Below are 17,953 nucleotides of genomic sequence, written 5' to 3' on the forward strand. Positions count from 1 at the left end.
TGGACTGGGACCAAAGCAGCGCGCCGTCCGGGATCCGGGTCCTCTCCTCCGACTTAACCTCTTCATGAAAGAAAGAAAGAAAGAAAATACCTTGGACCCAAAGAAGCTGAGTATGCACGGCAAGATGTATAGCAATCCCTGAGAAGATACGAAACCTCGCCCATTGCTTAATCTCGTGCCAACCAGACGTACAAACAGAGTACACGGAACCAGCATACACATACGCTCTTCATAGCATACAAAAACAGAAGTACCAATTCCAAGAAAATCTTGTAGTACAGTCTATCAGAACACAACATATACACGCATGTAGACCATGATCATCACTAAAAACAGGCCACTCCGGCTGGCAAAGAAGTGGCAGCAAAGCTCCCGACAGTACACTTGTCGTCGTCAGGCTTTTCTTTCTATACTTAACATGTAGACCTCAGAGTCATTTACTTATCCATAAGGTACAGTCTCTTGCGATCATCATATGCGTATCCAGAGTAGCTATTTTGCTGATGAGAGAGCCCCCGTCATCTAGGGTAGGACGCAAGAAGACATCTACCTCTGTCACGGACTCACGGTATCTTTTTCTTCGTCGTCATACACCAGAGCTTGGCTGAAAGACTGCAGTGCAGCGATGAGGACAGAGGAAGCTTCTTCTGTGTCCATGGGATCATCATCTTCAGTTTCTGATTCATCCTGTGACAAAGAGGATTTCAGTGCATGCAAGAAAAACTATGCAAGGCTCCAGATTCTGATGATACAACATCAATTTACTTAAGCTCTTACACGGGCAGTGAAGGTCAAGGTGAACCTAAGGAAATATCATAGTCGGCAAAAAAAAGTTGAAAGAAGACGATCAAATTAAAATCATGTAACTAAATACATAGAAGAATCTTCTTATAAATAAATCACGAAACCAATATTTTGTCCGATATTCAAAGAGCTATGTTTGATTGACTCTTCTATATTGTACAATTCTCTATGGCAACAGATAAATGAGAGCCAAAAGAGTATTATTAAAATTGCATGCATGCCTTATCATTCTTGAGAAAATTTGTAGCTCATGCCTCATGACATTAGAAGAAAATTTTGGATAACATGTAGGTGCTAGCACTTTGCAGAAGGTACCACAAAACATATAATCGCACAACAATGGTTCACATGATTACAGAAAAATTGAGAGAGAGAGAGATAGAGAGAGAAGCAGCAACTGGTTGGAGTTTGAGAAGAACTGCAGCAACGGGTTTGAGAAGAGCTTCAGAAGAAGTGCAGCAGCAGCAGCAGCAGCTCTAGGAGAGATGGGACAGCCACAGCCAGCAATGAGCAGAGAGCAGAGGCAGCAGAGCCAAGGCAAGACTACTACGGAACCTACGACTAAGCCGAACTATATACTTTTACGATTGATGGGCATGCTCGCGACTTCACCCATAATAATTCAAAAAAAGTTGAATCCTTCATTTTTCAAATTTGAGCATTGGCGCATATCCACTGTATGGATTAGTCATATTATCAGGTTGGATCAGTATATTACTCAACCTTCATGAATATTTTCCTTTTGCTTTCTTTTTGGTGTTTTCTTTCTATCTCTCCCACAACCCCCTGTATCCTCTTTTATGTCTCCGCTACAGTTGAGTAATACATGGTTCAGGCCGGCGTAAGCCCGCCGTAGACGAGTAAAAAAAAATTAGTAAATTTGTCACATATACACAGTTTGTCGAACCAATTCCAATAATGATCAATAGACATGCATATCTCTGGAAAAAAAGGAACACACATGCATACAGTGGAAGTGTCTCAAGGGCCAAACTATTGTGGAAACTATCATAGCAGAAATCATTTTTTTCTTAATTTGGACTAAAAGGGGATGTACAAATTCTTAAATCTGTAGAAAATTATAGATTCATAAAATTCACTAAGTGATTATGTAGAGAATTATAGATTCATCAAATTCTTAAATCAGTATTTTCATAAAACAACATCTGTTAATTTGGAACTATTTGATGTTGATTGTTCGTAAGCCCATTTAGTTAGAGAAGGTTCTCAATCGGATACCATCCCGCTTTCATTCAATTAGGTTCAGCAAATTCCTGTTATTACCTTGACAGTGCCCACTGCTGGACAGAGTTAATATTTTTGGCAAGAAATCTCTGTCATAAATGAGTCCAAATTTATCTATATGTATTATGTATGTCCCCAATAATAGAAAAACATTCTGGTCCTCTTCCTCTCTAGCAAATCTTCATCAGTGACGGGGATATGCCAATAACCTTTCTCCGATTTCTAAGTTTCAGAGGTAAAGGGTGAAACAATTAGAAAGTCAACAAAGGGCTAGATGAATCTGATTGAAGAACAAAAGACAACAGAATATCTTGTTGTGCATAAATCATCAATTATATGTCCAATTAGTACTGTCCAGTTAAAGGTCCAAGCAAGAATCATAGATCTTACAACTGTACTTCCGAAAAGAACCATTCAATGTCAGATTTTTATCATTGATAAATGTCAGAATCTCATATCATACAGTGATAATCCTCCTAGATTAGGATTATACCAAATTAGTGAATGAATAAAATAACTACAATTTGGAGCTTCAAGTAAAACAAACAGTTAACTTAATTCTCTAGTCGACGGCTATGTTGGTACCTGAAGAATCATTCTGCCCCTGCTGTTAGTTCAGTACCTTGGTCCCTCATTCTTGGCGCAGCATCCGATCCCAAATCTCCAACCTGGTAGCGAATTCTGGTCAACAAATAGTAGCATGGAATACTTCTACAACTAACTTAGAATCAGACAAGACATGCTTACCATGTTGGCGTATATGACACTGGAACCACTCATGCAACCATTGTCTAGATGCGTCTCTTTAGGTTCAAAACTCTGAATTTTAGAGATGCACTTCTCTGAAAGCATAAAGATGCCATATCAGACTCAACACTTGGCTCAACAAATCATACAGTTCGGTGCAAATATTTATACTACTTTCATGTGCAAATCAAAGTGAGAGTAGTATATTGGCAATCCATATTTCAGATGGAAACGGGGAAAACAGAAGTGTGATTTTAGAGGTGAATACCTTATCCTCCAGCTCATGGATAAAATAGCCGCAGTCAGATGCGTGCTAGGCGACAGCCTCCTGCTCAGAGGTCGTGGCTCTTCTTCCACCTCCCTCTGCGCCCGTTGATCTAGATGGAACAGGGAGTGCCGCATCCTCGTGCGACAGATCGATTGACCCGACTCCCGCCTCTTCCTCGACCTCTTTGCTGCGTGGGCGGCAAGACGACGACGTGCAAGAGAGGAGTTGGGGAAGAAAGAAAGAAGGAGCGGCAGAGGAGGCATGCGGCTCCCGAGCTCAGCGCCGCCTCCCCGCCATGGCCACCGCCCCCTGCAAGCTTGCAGCGCCGTGGTCCGTGGCTTCGACGCCGGCGAACTCCTCGCCCCGGCCGACTCTCCATTTTCTCCTCCTTCATCTCCATGTGCGCCTCCCGCCTCGCTGCTGCCGCTTGATGCCGCGCCCGAGCGCAGCGCTGCCTCGACGCCTCGCTGCTGCATCCCGGGAGCGCAGCGCCGCATCCCCGCCTCGCTGCCGCGAACTGATGCGGCGCCCTCGCGGCCGCATCTCCCAAGCCCAGCGCCGTCTCCCGCGAGCCCACTCGGAGTTGTCGCCGCCGTGAAGGGCGCCGCCCGCCGCGCTGGAAAGGAACGTATGGATAAGATAGAAGAAAGGACTGCGGGTTGATTTCTTACAAACGTAGTTTTTTTTTTTGTAAAATCAAAATGTTTTCTCAGATCCACTTAAAAATAGGGACCGCGGGTTGAATTCCCGAAAACAAAAGGACTTTTCTACAAAATTGCTAACAACGTACGACTTTATTACTCGGGAAATATATATAAATATATATATATATATAGGACGCCAGTTTGGGACACCTAGGTGCCTGGGCATCTTGCCTATCCATCGTTAGATCGTGTTTAGCGACAAATTTGGAAATCAATGTAAATGATTTAATTACTAGTTAATTTGGCAGGCTTTAATTCTTTAACTGTCCCATGCATGCATGTCACATCATAGAAAAGGAAGGTGATTAAAATACCATAGTGAATAAAAATCAACATTTATTACCTCCTTATATATCACTTATTAATTCGTAGAATAAATCACTACGTATGTAAAATACACATGTATATTACGTAACTTCAGCAGTAGGTATACACATATCCACCATCTAATTGGGTATACACATACACATACCCGTACATGTACCTTTTTTCAAGACAGGCACATATATACATAATTTTGTTAGTTGATATATGCATATCTGCGTATGTACATAATTTCGTTACGGGTATATGCATACCCGCATCTGTACATAATTTCTTTGGTAGTGATACGCATACCTGTCGCATATAAATTTCTTTTTTGCAGGGGTATGTATATAATTTTGTTCGTAGGTATATGTATACCCATGTATGTACATAATTTTGTTAGTGGTATATACATATCGCTACGTATATAATTTCTTTAATACCTAAAAACCTAGAATAAATCATTGGATATATACGTATCCCGTGTATATACATAATTTCATTAGTAGGTATATATACCATGGGTATATTTATATTATTTGGAGTCGGCGCACAATTTGTTGATATAGATAATAAAAATATTTTGTCATGAATATCTCAGAATGGTATCAACTTTTATGTATACATTTATTCATCTGTGCGTAGAAAAAATGCACAGGCCGACGAGTCACATTGTGCGTACATACTTATATCTGTTTCCTTTTTATTCTGTCATTCTCTCTCCATCAATTAATGTGTGTTTTAATTCTATTCAAATCAATAAATACAAATGGGTGGACATGCGAGCTATTAAAATGCTAGGGTGCCTGGGCGCCTAGGTGCCCCAAACAATTTACCTATATATATAGTATTTTATTTTATCGACACCTATATATATATATATATGTGGACATATTTTTCGATATTGGCTTCGGACAAGCGAGGCTAAGCTTGGGGGAGTTGATAGTCCATTTTGCCTCATTTTATATCGATATTTCATCGCATTATGGGCGTTATTACCATTGTCACAGATTACCATGTGCTTCTAGACCTATGTCCCTCACGAAGAGAAAACCCCCTCATAAGCCTCCCCGATCATAGGACAGGGCTATTCTGTTACTAGTAACAGAATATTATTCTGTTACCATCAGGCCCTTATAGAGGCCGATCCATTTTGCACAATCTGGTGCTTCTATGATGTGGCACGAAACAGAGAAAAAGCCCACCCACTCCCCACAGCCTTCCCGCCACTTCCACCCACCGCTGGCTCCACCCCCTACTCCCACCCGCCGCCGGGCCCAGCCTCCCTGCTTCCACGCGCCGCCAACTTCGCCCCTGCTTCTACCCGTCGTTGGCGTCGCCCCTCTGCTTCCACCGTGCCACCAGCCTGCCTCCGCGCTGCTCCCACCGGAGCGCCGCCCCCGTGCTTCCACCACGCCGCCTGGCCAACCTCCCCGCTGCTTCCACCGTGCTGCCGCCCCGCACACAACCTCCTGGTTGCCGGCCGCATTGGCGTCGCCGCTGCTTCACAAGCCTCTGTCGCCCCCATCTCCTCTTGATCTCGTCATCAATCCCCAACCACTCTCTGCAGTCACTGGCTCTAGCCGCCACCCTGTTTCCCATCTCCCCCGGCTCCAGTCTACCAGCAAACCACCTACACGCACAGCCGCAGGTCGTCGGTGTGACCCACTTCTTCTGCCGCAGCGTCCCTGATGTCCATCTCCAGCGTGACAACCACCAACCAGACTTGCCCTCCGTTCACCGCTGCCACCCCGGATCGTTCAACAACACAGTGCCAAGCCGTTCGATGCCGCAGCTCGGGAGGTGCCCATCTCAACCTTTCCACACCTCCCCCTGGATGTTCATGCTCCTCTGGTATATATTCAGTTCATATTGTAGCTATGGTCATTCTATTATGATTTTTAGCTCATCTTATGTGATTTCTTTCTTCAGTCCCAAGTGGCAAATTTGTTCTACAGCATATGGTATCATTGAGCTGCACTTGTTTGTACTGTCCCTCTTCCCCTGCTCCTCAAGCGGCACTGCTGTATTGTGCTTGTTGTTCGACAGGTATTTGTCTTAATGCCTAGAGAAGAGACTTGTTTTCTGTACTAAACTCATTATTAGTTTGGTTTGTGTTATTTTGTAAATTCATGAAAAAACATAAGATAGTTGGGTGCGTGCGCAAAAATATCATCAGTACATGTTTCAAAATTATGTAAGTTTAGATATATCACCTAAAAAAGTTCAAAGAAAAATTATGCAAGTTCAATTTGTGTGCTGCTACAAATTTGCACTTCTTGTCCAGTCGTACTAGTACTGATGAATAACAAGTTACTGACAGTTATTAATGAATGAAAAATGTAGGGGTTGAAGTAAACCCTCTCGATATAACTATTACTAATATATGTGCTCTGCCTGCACATTTTTCAATACCGAAGAATAACCCTAGGGAGAAGTTCATGTTTAGAAAGTTGGTAGGTTCATACATAGAAACTTAACAAATATTGTCCATTTTAGTATTGATCGAGTATCATATATGCGTCAGTTCTAAATACTTTGTTCATTGTGATTAGAGATAATACAAAAAGCATATCCTTCAGTTCTGTAGATATTTTACAACTTCTCCGAACATGCGTCCACCGACATGCTCGGCGCCGTCCACAACTTCATCGTGTGAGAGCTTCTGCTCTAGATCATCTTCCTCCATGGTCCCTGCACGCCGTGACGACCAGGTCTGCAACCGGAACTACAACATAGTGTTCTTGGAACCAAACTGAAGCAATGCAATGAGAAGTACAAAAATTTGGGCTGATGTACCTTGTCCTATACCCACTTCTTTACCTGGATGTAGGAATCTGATAGACAAAACAAGGTGTGTCCCTCTACATATTCAAGAGGAAAATTTGATTGCTGAAAATGCTTGTGTTTATACAATCTAATTTTGCTATATGTTTCTTATTTTAATTCAGTCCAGTATCTAATTTTAGTTCAGTTCAATTATCATTTTGGTTTAAGTTCAAGCCAATTCTTATTTTATTTTATCTTCTTGTGCTTCCATCCATTCCGTGGTCTAGGGCGGCTATCGTGGTGTTAATTTGTGTCTTCTAACTTGTGCAATTTGATTTCTTGGCACTCTGTCTTGTCCATGTGTGGCATTAATCAACCGTCTAAAGGAGAAAGGTGTTCTACATGAAATTCATCCATTTGTCAGTGCGAGTTTATTTTTTTTTCAGGTCTAAGTTCAACTATGGTTTTGTTTGGACTTGCAAGATTCAGTTGACAACCACTACTGTGCAATGATATTATGGTACTATCAACATAAACATAGAGCCTCCACCTATGGCGACGCGCCATGGCTCCTCCTCCCACCTCCCACGACGCGCTGCAGGGGGGTCACCGGCGGAGGGCGGAGCGTCAGCAACAACCACTTCTGCCCCATCCTGCTCCTCCTCATCGCATGACCGTCTCCTTCGGCGCCCTGCACCTCGACGTCGAGCACTGCCCTCGCATAAGAGATCGGATGGACAAGGTGCTCCTGCCACCTTCTTCCCCGTTGATCCAGCTCCTGTTCCCCGCCGACAGCAGGAGACAGGAGGTCACCTCCAGCGTTGCTGGTGGCGTGAAGGCCGTCAAATGGTAAATTTCTGACCCTTGTAACCTCAGGTACTACTACAAAGCAGAAAGGATCTCTGTAAGTTAGTTAATAGCACCATGCCGTGCCTCTTGTGCTGCAAGACTTCTAGTTCTTCAACTAAAAAAATAAACGTTTCGCTTGGCATGCTTTCTGGATGAGGTATTACATGATATCAGTCCCAAAAAAGTATAGATTTCTTCTATTGTCAGTTCAATTTTCTCTAGTATGCATGTTTGTTTGCTTTTTATCATGATATATAGGAAGATGCTGGTAGCTCTAGTACCTATACTACAACAGTTCATTGACAAAAAATATATCAGTTCAACACATACTTGGAAAAAAGCTCAATACTAAGTGTTCTCTGCCTATCCTTACATTTGCTAGTCTTCACCATGTTCAGATAGTGCCTAGAAGAAGTTAACTCATGCATTTCCATAAAACTGTGTACTGATAAATCAGAACTCGTGCATTTCCATCAAATTCTGTAAGTTTCGTGTGTGCGCTTCTACAAATCTGAAATACTTTTCCAATTATACTAGTACCGATGCAATTACCTAAAAACGTTGAAGAAAAATTCTATAAGTTTGGTGTGTGTGCTGCTACAAATCTAAACTTCTTGTCCAGTCATTCTAGTACTGATGAAGATCGAGTTGACTGAAATAATGTAGTCGATTCCTGAGACCCTTACTAGTCCTATATATATAAGTTGTGCCTGATAGCCATACATGAATTTTCTCTTTGTTGCCCACTTGTTTTTGTAAAATTCTTTGAACTTATTTAGGCGATATATTTGGACCTTTGCCTCGTCAGTACAACAGCATGCTACCCAGCCGGTCATGAGAAGAGCTACGTGCAGGCCCCTTGTGCTCTGTCCTCGATCCGCCTCAGTCATCTCCCTCTCATCCTCTCTCTGCTCTGTGTGTGTGCAGGGAGTGGGAGCAGATAGAGCGGGGGAGTGGGATGCCCTTCCATGGTGAATTCATAGGCATCTTCCATGGAGATTGTGAGCTTTGCTTGAGGATTTATGTTGTTGGTCTGTCCACTGTAGTTCGATATTACTCTGTAACTTCAGATATATCACCTAAATAAGTAATGATTTGCAACGAATTACTTCAAAATCCTTTAAAGTTTAGATATATCACCTAAATATCGTCAGTGCAAGTTTCAAAATTCCGCAAGTTTCTATATATCATAAAGAAAAATCGATGAGTCACCATCCGCTTTATATTCATGTTCTCTGTAGCACAAGTAGCAATGGGGCTGACTGAGAGTGATCCCTGAACCATTTCATTAAAGGCCATGGTTTCCAATAATGCCAATGCTAATCCCTCAACCATCCTGTCCTCTATACAGATTGAGAGATTAACATATCAATGGAAGTTTGTTCTCAAAACTGAAATTGTTCTGCATGTACTAACAAATTAGTTGTTAATTATTGGAGTGTTTCGTTCTTGCAGAATAAAAATATTATGTATGCATTGCTTCTTGGCCCAGCTGAGAGAACCCTCGTGTTAAAAAGTATAAAAGTAGTTTTGAAGCAATTCCCAGTGTCTTTAGAAGCATTCATGGTTAAAAAGCAATGACTACCTCCTCCGTTCGAGTTGAGCACTGTTCATCGTCCAAGTTGAGCACTAGGTGTCGTCCAAGTTCAAAGAGGGTTGTATGCAAGTACAGAATTTTGTTTTAGTGAGAAAATGCGGCGTGTTCACAATATTCTGTATGATTCATTTGTTCAATCTTAGAACTTAGCGATATTCAGTATATTTTTCTATGATGAAGGCACACATGAAGTCATGTGCAATGGTTATACCCCTAGTGTTTGAAAGATTCGTATTTTGTTTCTTCAAATGTGTTGTGCGCCTGTTTGATGAGGTAAAACAAAGTAAAATAGTGAAAATGGCATTAAAGACACTTGGAAGTACAAATGTAAAAATAAATAAGTTCTAATTCTCGACAGGTAGGAAGTTTGGAGAAGAAAACATATAAGTTTTAAAAAGAAGGGAATGGTAAAAATGTAAGTCCGTTCAACTATATAAACCATAAAGGTACGATGGTGATTACACCGTCAGTAAAGATAAGGATGAGAAAGAAAATTAAAAAATAAAACTAAAAGAACATCGAGTGATTATTTTTTAAGAAGTACAAACTCTCTAGTACCATAAGTACCATAAAATTAAAATTAAAAATTGCATCTGTTCTTACTCAAGGGACAATAAATTTGCAAAAAAAAATTGTACCAGTAAATGTTCGGAGGAAAAAAGCAACTTAATAAATGGAAAAAACGATAAGTTCACCACTACAAAAGTTGTATGTTCAAACATGACGTCTCAGATAAGTTTGGAAAAAAGCTCAAACAAAAGAAAAACCCACGGAAATTCAAATGGTAAAAGTCCAAGTTGCAAAACGCGAGAAGTTCAAAACATCATTGCAAAAAAAATGAGTTCAAAAAAAGAAACACACAAAACATATTGTTTTAAAATAAATATCATTCAGCTCAATGATATAAACCATGCAAGTTCGAGGACTATGATACCGTAAACCATCGAAAAGTTACGAGAAAAAGGCGTACCCAAAAAAGTGTAAATTTTAGTCTACGAAACACGCTCAGCACAAACACATATGGACATCAGTTCCAGTACTCTGTTTTTTCTGACAGGAAAGCAACACGAAGGGTCTCACCATATTTCAAATTAGTCTTCACCAGTTGCGAATTTGAGGAAACCTTCAACATGACTAAGTTTCATATTTCGATAGCTCTGTGTAGACGTTGAACTGAAATCTTTGACCTCTATGAAAGTTTTGCATTTGACAATTCTTTGTGAAATTTTGTTGCACACCTACCATGAAAGTTTCCCTGAATATGAGCTGCCATTTTATAGCTCGTATGGTGCTCAGTCTCATGTCAAATACAGTAGTAACTACCGTTAGCCCCTGATCAAATAATACTACTATAGTAGCTCCACCAGCAACAACATAGTGCGGGATAATTAATTAGCAACGGAATCTGCTCAGCTCCCATTTCATGTTCCATTTTAGGTTCATGAATTTTGGAACAGTCCTTCCTGTAAATTGCACTTTAAGCACAGAAGATTCAGCTTCAGCCGCTCTTTAGATTCTGCCATATGTTGCCAACTCTATGGTTCCTGCTAGCAACACTAGCCTAGAACCTCGTCTTGGCATCTTACATAAGATAAATGAACAAATTCAGACATGCCGTGAGATGGCCAAGATTATGGTGCAGGCTCTAGTTCATGTAGAACTAGATGACCTTTCCTGTATTGTGCAAAAAAGACAGAGCATAGAGACTGATCTTTGAGAGACGTCAAGGATGGGCACATGGGCAACATGGCTACAGTTGCCGCCGACTGAGGTGAACCTGGACGGACGGTGGTGGTGGTGGCCACCGCCCCCTCCCACTCCGGCGGGACCTGCTCTGCCCTTCCCTTCCTAAGATGGCAAGGTAAACGAAATCAGTTGAGTGGTCACTCAATCCTTTCAACCACATCACAGATTGGCGCCTTGCCACTAGTACAAAGGGGAAGGAGGAGGAGGAGGGGAGCGGAACACGGCGACTCCACCAGCAGCTCGACCCGCCCCCCGGCTGGAGATGGCGGCCTCCCCCTCCACCCTCGCGCTCTCCCCCACCACGCGGGTATTCCTTGTGCCTTCGCTTGAGTTCTCTCTGCTGATTTCTCGCTTGGTGCTACTTGTAGGTGGTAGCTTCTTCGTCCGTGCTGCTGGCGCTGAGGCGGACGCCGGCGCCGCGCGTGGCCGCCTTCTCCTCCGGCCAGCTCTGCGCGTGCTCTTGGGGCGCGCTGCGCCCTCTACGGCCGGAGCTCGCCGCGAACCCTCCTCGCCCCGGCGCCGCCCGCTGCAGGGCGCCTCTGCTCCAGCTTAGCGCATGTACGCACCCACGCCACACTTCTCTCCACCATACGAGCTCCAGTGGCAGCGCCGCCGCCGTCGCCCGCGCCCCGGCGCCCATCACCGCGACTGGGGTATGGCCTGGGTTGCCAGGAGGGAGGCAGGCGGGTGGAGGGATCCGCCACAAGTAGCTGGCTCAACAGGGAGAGAGAGAGAGAGAGGAGGGGGCTCTTATTTGCTCTTTTAATAAAAAATGATCAGTTCAACGAAATGACGGAATCAGTACAACCGCTCGGATTCATCAGTTCAAGAAGGGTAACAGAATAGCCCAGATATATATATATATATATATATATATATATATATATATATATATATTAGATCACTTTCCAAAGTTTTTATGCATGCATGAGATCATCCACGACAATTTATTGCTTGCCATAAACATCACACGACATTTGCTCATTGTCAATTGATTCATTTCCTAAAGAAGATGCATGTTACATCATCCATGTGCGCATTCTTTTATAGGCTACTTTGAATCTCCGTAAACTGCCAACATAAAATTAAATACATGAGCATTGTTATGTGTATGGCGTATTATTGTATGATTTTGGTATGACGGTTAAAATCAATCATCATTTTTTCTATTTCCAAGGTATTGAATACGCACAAATATATCTAAATACAGTGGGTATGTCATATCCAAGGCATTGGAAACTACAAAATTAAGGAAATGTAACATACCCATATATCACATTCCAAAAATCGCATACCCATTTTTTGTTAAAAACATATAGCCATGAACGTGACATACTCAAGTCCCTGCGAAAGAAGGTTATTTTTTTAAAGATATGCCACACAGTAACCAATATATATTTGTAAGTGCATACTCAAGTCCTCGAAAAAAATGCATATACAAAAAAAATAACTTGTTGTTCCCTCTATAGTTTTGCACGCTATTTTAGGTTCGTTCAAAAACATTTTGAACACTTATACCTCCTGTTAACTCCCTCTATAGAAAAATCGTGTCTACATATATACCCTAGAAATTTTTGACTACATATACATACCTAGTGATTTATTCAAGGTATCAGATACCGGTGAATTACATGACCCTAGGTGCCTATATAACACTCTATTGGTATACCCTATGTACGTTCTTACGTAGTTTCTAATGATTTACTTTTCAAGGTATCTGAACATGTCACATTTTCCAAGACTAATTTCCCTTTACAAATTAAGGTGACCAAATAATACGAAACATCAACCTAATATTATTTTTAGTTTTTGGGTATGTACGATGCATGCAGATATCCACACTCGATATTTTTTACGTACATACACCTAAGATATCATGCTCACACACTCTTTTTGAATACACATATATGCTTTGGAGAGATACCCATAAATGATATACTTTGAATTGGTACATGCCCAAAATAATTATACTATTTTTTAATACAAGTATATGCCTTAAACACATACTCGTAAACGATATTGGAGACATACCCAAAAATGATATACTTTAAATAAGGACACGCTCAAAATATACATGAGTATTTTCCATGAAACCATACCAATTGGAAACATACCTTTATATCCACAATTATGATATACCTATTAGTACACTGTTCTGGCAAGAAATGACTTTCTACTGTAGCCAAAAAAGTGCACACACCATGGGACGTGCATGGCATTCAAAACATTGAATATTATTGAATGATTTTCTCTATCGTCTCTAATGTGAGCATTAATTGTCTAGCAATAATTCTTTCCTAATAAAAAGTGTGTCCATATTAGGTAATAATCAGCTATTATTCTTTCCTAGTAAAAAGGTCACCAATAAATTCTAGCATTGTTTCACCTGCACACATCTCATTGTAATCCAACGGTTTTTAGGCAAGGTGCCCAGGCACCTAGGTGTCCCAAATGGACGTCCTATATATATACAATAACCACCATTAATTAATTCACACATATATACACACATGTATATATATACAATTAGCTAGCTATATACAATTTCTCCTAATTGGTGCCTTCGGAGCCAGTGGCATTAGCCTAATTGATGCCTTCGGAGCACGATGACAATTGGAAGTGGTTCATGGGGGCGGTAGCGGGTAATAGTATTCTCCTTTGGGATCTATGACCTGGTCGAGCAAAAATCCCGTTATTTTCTCTTGAATTGCTTCTATGCGCTCCTCTGCTAGGAGCTGCTCCCGCACCTCTTTGAACTGTTAAAAAGGAGATCAATATGCATGTGTATTAGTTGTGTGACTAGATATCGATAATGGTGTAAAAATTGTGAATACTATTCTGACAAACGTACCCACTCCTGTCTTTGGGATCTGCTCCTTTCGGACGCCATCATGCGAATGTTCTCGCAAACATAGCATGCACACAGATTATTCCCCGGCGTCTGCTTCAGGGCCTTTACGAGAATGGAATTTGATCAGATAGTAATTAATCAAGCATGATAATTAAAGAGATGGCAGCTAGCTAGCTAGTACTACTTAATTACTCACCTTGGGTCGATACCATTTCAGCTTTCGTTTCCATTAGCCTGGAGTGACTCTGATGAACTTTGCCCAAGCCCTGCCCGCCGACAAAGAAAATGAATAAAGGGGTTATTAAATAGTTCATATCAGGAAATGACGAACTAAATAGGCCGAGATATAGTTAATAATGATTGAAATTACCTGTTGACTATCCCAAACAAGATGATGTAGTCACTTTTTTAAGTAGTGAGTCCAGTATTTCAACTGTTCCTTCCTTAACTTTAATGATTAACAAGATCCAGTGAAATCTGCATGCACACATGTTTGCATGTCTTAATTAAGCGGGCATATGTAAGCAAAAACATGTAGCTAGCTAGTAGGCAAAAATAGAATTTGTAGTACAAGACGGTGTGACTCACTCGAAGTTGTAAGGAAGTAGTATATCTTCATTGGTATTGAGGCGCTTGAAGAACTCTAGCATGCTTTCCTCTACACTTTTTTCATAATATGGATCTAATTTCCATGTGTATTCATTAATGGTATTTGGGTCAATGAACCCAATGCCATAGCGTCCACCTTTTTTCATTTCATAAATCTTCATCCTGCATAATACCATAGAAAAGAATATAGTGAGGATAATTACAGGTAATGATTGATCAAAATGATCACTACAGCTAGCTTGAGACTTAAATTACAGAAAGAAATCACTTACAGACAATAGCAAGTAGATTTGTCGAGTGCGTCTTGATTGTATAACTGAAATAGTTCTGAATACTCAACGGACACAGCTTTCTCATGGTAGTAATGATCCTTCTTGACATTCCCATGAGGGACTCTCGATTGGAAATCTTGGTAATGTCCATGTACCATTGATGCAATTCATACATTCTCGTTGGGAGCTTCTTGACCTCGTCTGGCTCGACCAAAGGTTGGCCCCGAACATATTTCCGTTTTATTTCCTCCTCTCTAAGCTGAGACATGGGCTCGATGTTGAGGAGTTGTCCAACAGTGATCATGAGCCTTTCAGCCTGCTCAATATGCTCCTCGGTTATTACCACATCTCCCAGCCCGAGAACGTTAATGGTTTGCCCACAATAATATTGGGCGCGCGTACTCTCATGTGTTGTTGGCACAACAAGCGGGGGGGGGGGGGGGGGGGGGGGGGGGGGGGGGTTGATTGCGCCGCCTGTTCTCCCAGCTGGGGAACGGTTTTACCGCTCCTTTTGCCAGCTGATTTGCTCGAGCTCGAGCTCGCCTCTTTCTGTAGATGTGCTCGATTTAACTTCCTGAGGTGGCGCTCATAGTCTGTGTCAACAGGCTTGGGAGCTGGTGGTCTAGCCATACGAATGAAGTGGTCAATCTTTTACTCAGGCACTTTCTCCCTTGGCGGCGGTTGCGGTTTCGGTGCAAAATGGGCTTCCACCTCAGCCTTCGATATGGCTGCGTTTTCCTCCTCGGACTTGTCGTAAGGCCTCTGCGGAAGAGGAGCGAGGCTGCTTGGACCATATTGAAATCGCTTGCCTCCGCCTGTAACTCTAGTACTACCTTGACTTGTACCGCTACGCACCATAGCTAAGGCGGCTCTCTTCCGTGATTGCCGAGGCGGCAAAGACGGCTGACGTGGCTGAGTTGGAGGAGGAGGAGTGGCCTGAAGTTGTGCCGGACTTGGAGGAGGAGTGGCCTGACGCTTTGCCAGACTTGGAGGAGGAGGAGTGGCCTGAAGCTGTGCCGGACTTGGAGGAGGAGTGGCCTGACGCGTTGGTGGACTTGGAGGAGCGGGAGTCTGCTGACTCGGTGGCAGACTTCGACGAGGAGTCGGATGACGCGGTGTCGGTGGCCTTCGAAAGATGATGCAATCCTTTCTCCATAGGATGATATGATGGTTGGCCTCTCCCAGTGTGTGCTCCTCGTCACCTCCAGGAATGTCAAGCTCTAGCCCCGAATATTGGTCCACCACCTCATCAACCAAGACACGAGCATGGCCCGCTGGAATCGGGTTGCAATGGAAGGTTGCCTCGGGGGGATTTGTAAAAGCAACAGCGTCCACCACCTTCATGGATATGTTCTTCATTTTGAAGTGTAGCTCGCAGTTACTGTTCTCCATGATGTCATCCACTGGGTATCTATCCAGCATTGCGTCGCCCGGGGCGGAACCCACGCTGCTTCTCGGCATGGATGGGACGGTGCTATCCAATGCTGGATCATCCGCTAGCTGCTGCAGCTGCTGAGACCCCCTTTGCTGGCTAAGTGAGTCGATCTGCTCCTGCTGCTGCTAGAATTTGACTGCCAAGTCCGCATGCACTGATTCTAGGCCTTGAAGGCATTCATAGTCCAGCTTCCTTTGCTCCTCCTCCATCTTCCTATTCTTCTCCTCTGCAATCTTCTTTCTCGCACGGGTTCTGTAGTCGGCGTTCCAGTCCGAAAACCCCTCATACCACGGAATAGCGCCCTTGCCTCGTGTTCTTCCCGGGTGTTCAGGATTTCCAAAGGCACGCGTAAGCTCATCGTTCTCTCTGTTGGGCTCGAACACCCCCGATCGAGCCTCTTCTATTGCAACAAGTAGCTTATCTTCTACTCCGTCCAGACATGCCTTCTTCGAAACTTTGCCTTTCTTCGGGTCCAACTCCCCCCATGCGCATAGAACCAAGTCCTGCACCTGGGGGCCAGCTCAATGTTTCTGGAGTGACACCTGCATCCTCCATCTCTTTCTCAGACTTATCCCACTTAGGCATTGCCACCGCATAGCCACCTGGCCCCAGCTTATGGAACTTATCCTTTTTTGCGGCATTGGCCTTGTTTATTCTCGACCGTTCCTTAGATAATTCTGATTCCTTGAATTTCATGAAATCGTCCCAATGAGCACTTTTCTTCTCTAGTGTTCCCTTGAATACTAGAGTCTTCTTTCCTCCCTTGACGTACTTGTCCCATACACGATTCTTGTGGTTGTTGAATGCAACCGCCATCTTCCTAAGAGCAGCGTCCTTGACTTTCTCCACATCTGCATCTGTGAAATGATCTGGTAGGGTGAAATGTTCCATGAGCGTTTCCCAAAGCAGAAGTTTTTGTCGACGTCGACAAAAGTCAGATCTAGACGTGGCTTTGCTAGCTCTCTCCATGCTTGAAGGGAGACCGGGAGTTGGTCCTTCACAAGAACTCCGCACTGACGAATGAACTTGTTCGCAATCTTCTTAGGCGCTAATGGTTCGCCATTAGGTTTGATGGCCTCGATATTGTACTTTATGCCCTCCTTCAACTTTTTTGTTCGGGCCTCATTTCCTGTTGCCTGAAGATTTGCTCGATCCGGATGGCTGAAAGAAGAAAGATCGATTCGTTAATATATCTTCAAGTCATTTAAAACATGTGATGATCACCAGATGCCTGCTTATATAAATATATATACCTCGCCAGTCTTTGTTGTTTCAAGATCAACATTTTCTTCGTCAACATCATAATCATAGTTCATGACTTCATCAATTCGGTCGTCGCGATCGAATATCATATCACCCTCCCTGGTGTTGTTTAGAAATTTGGAGCCGTCATAATCTTCTTCATTCTGATCATCATCTAGCCCGCGAGGATGGCGTATGATATCGAACAGGGTCTCTTCTCCCTCTCTGCCGGTATTGTCCGCCATAGCTTTTATTTAACTAATCCACAAGAAATATAAAACAATTTAGTATTCAAATTACAATGCATGGATGCAATCAATTAATAAGGAAAAACTGAATCAATCATAGTACATAATAAACATAATCGAATATAATCTCAAATACATCTTCTCGAATAATAGATATAATATCGAATACATCGTCTCGAATAATATATATAATCTCGAATAAATCATCTCGAATATTATATATCGAATACATCACTAGCTAGCTAGCTATCTAGCAGCTAA

General features: G+C 42.6%; 1 long non-coding RNA gene across 1 annotated transcript; it reads right to left on the minus strand.

Annotated features, from left to right (window-relative positions):
* Positions 1-200: 200 nt before the first annotated feature.
* On the minus strand, positions 201-3,732 carry LOC125540107. Its single transcript, XR_007297187.1, has 4 exons — positions 3,065-3,732; positions 2,797-2,891; positions 2,635-2,717; positions 201-687 (listed from the first exon to the last, which is right to left on the minus strand). It is a non-coding gene; the product is annotated as an uncharacterized LOC125540107 (long non-coding RNA).
* Positions 3,733-17,953: the final 14,221 nt, after the last annotated feature.

The sequence above is a fragment of the Triticum urartu genome, chromosome 2, assembly GCF_003073215.2.
Source record: "Triticum urartu cultivar G1812 chromosome 2, Tu2.1, whole genome shotgun sequence".
NCBI classification, from domain to species: Eukaryota; Viridiplantae; Streptophyta; class Magnoliopsida; order Poales; family Poaceae; genus Triticum; species Triticum urartu.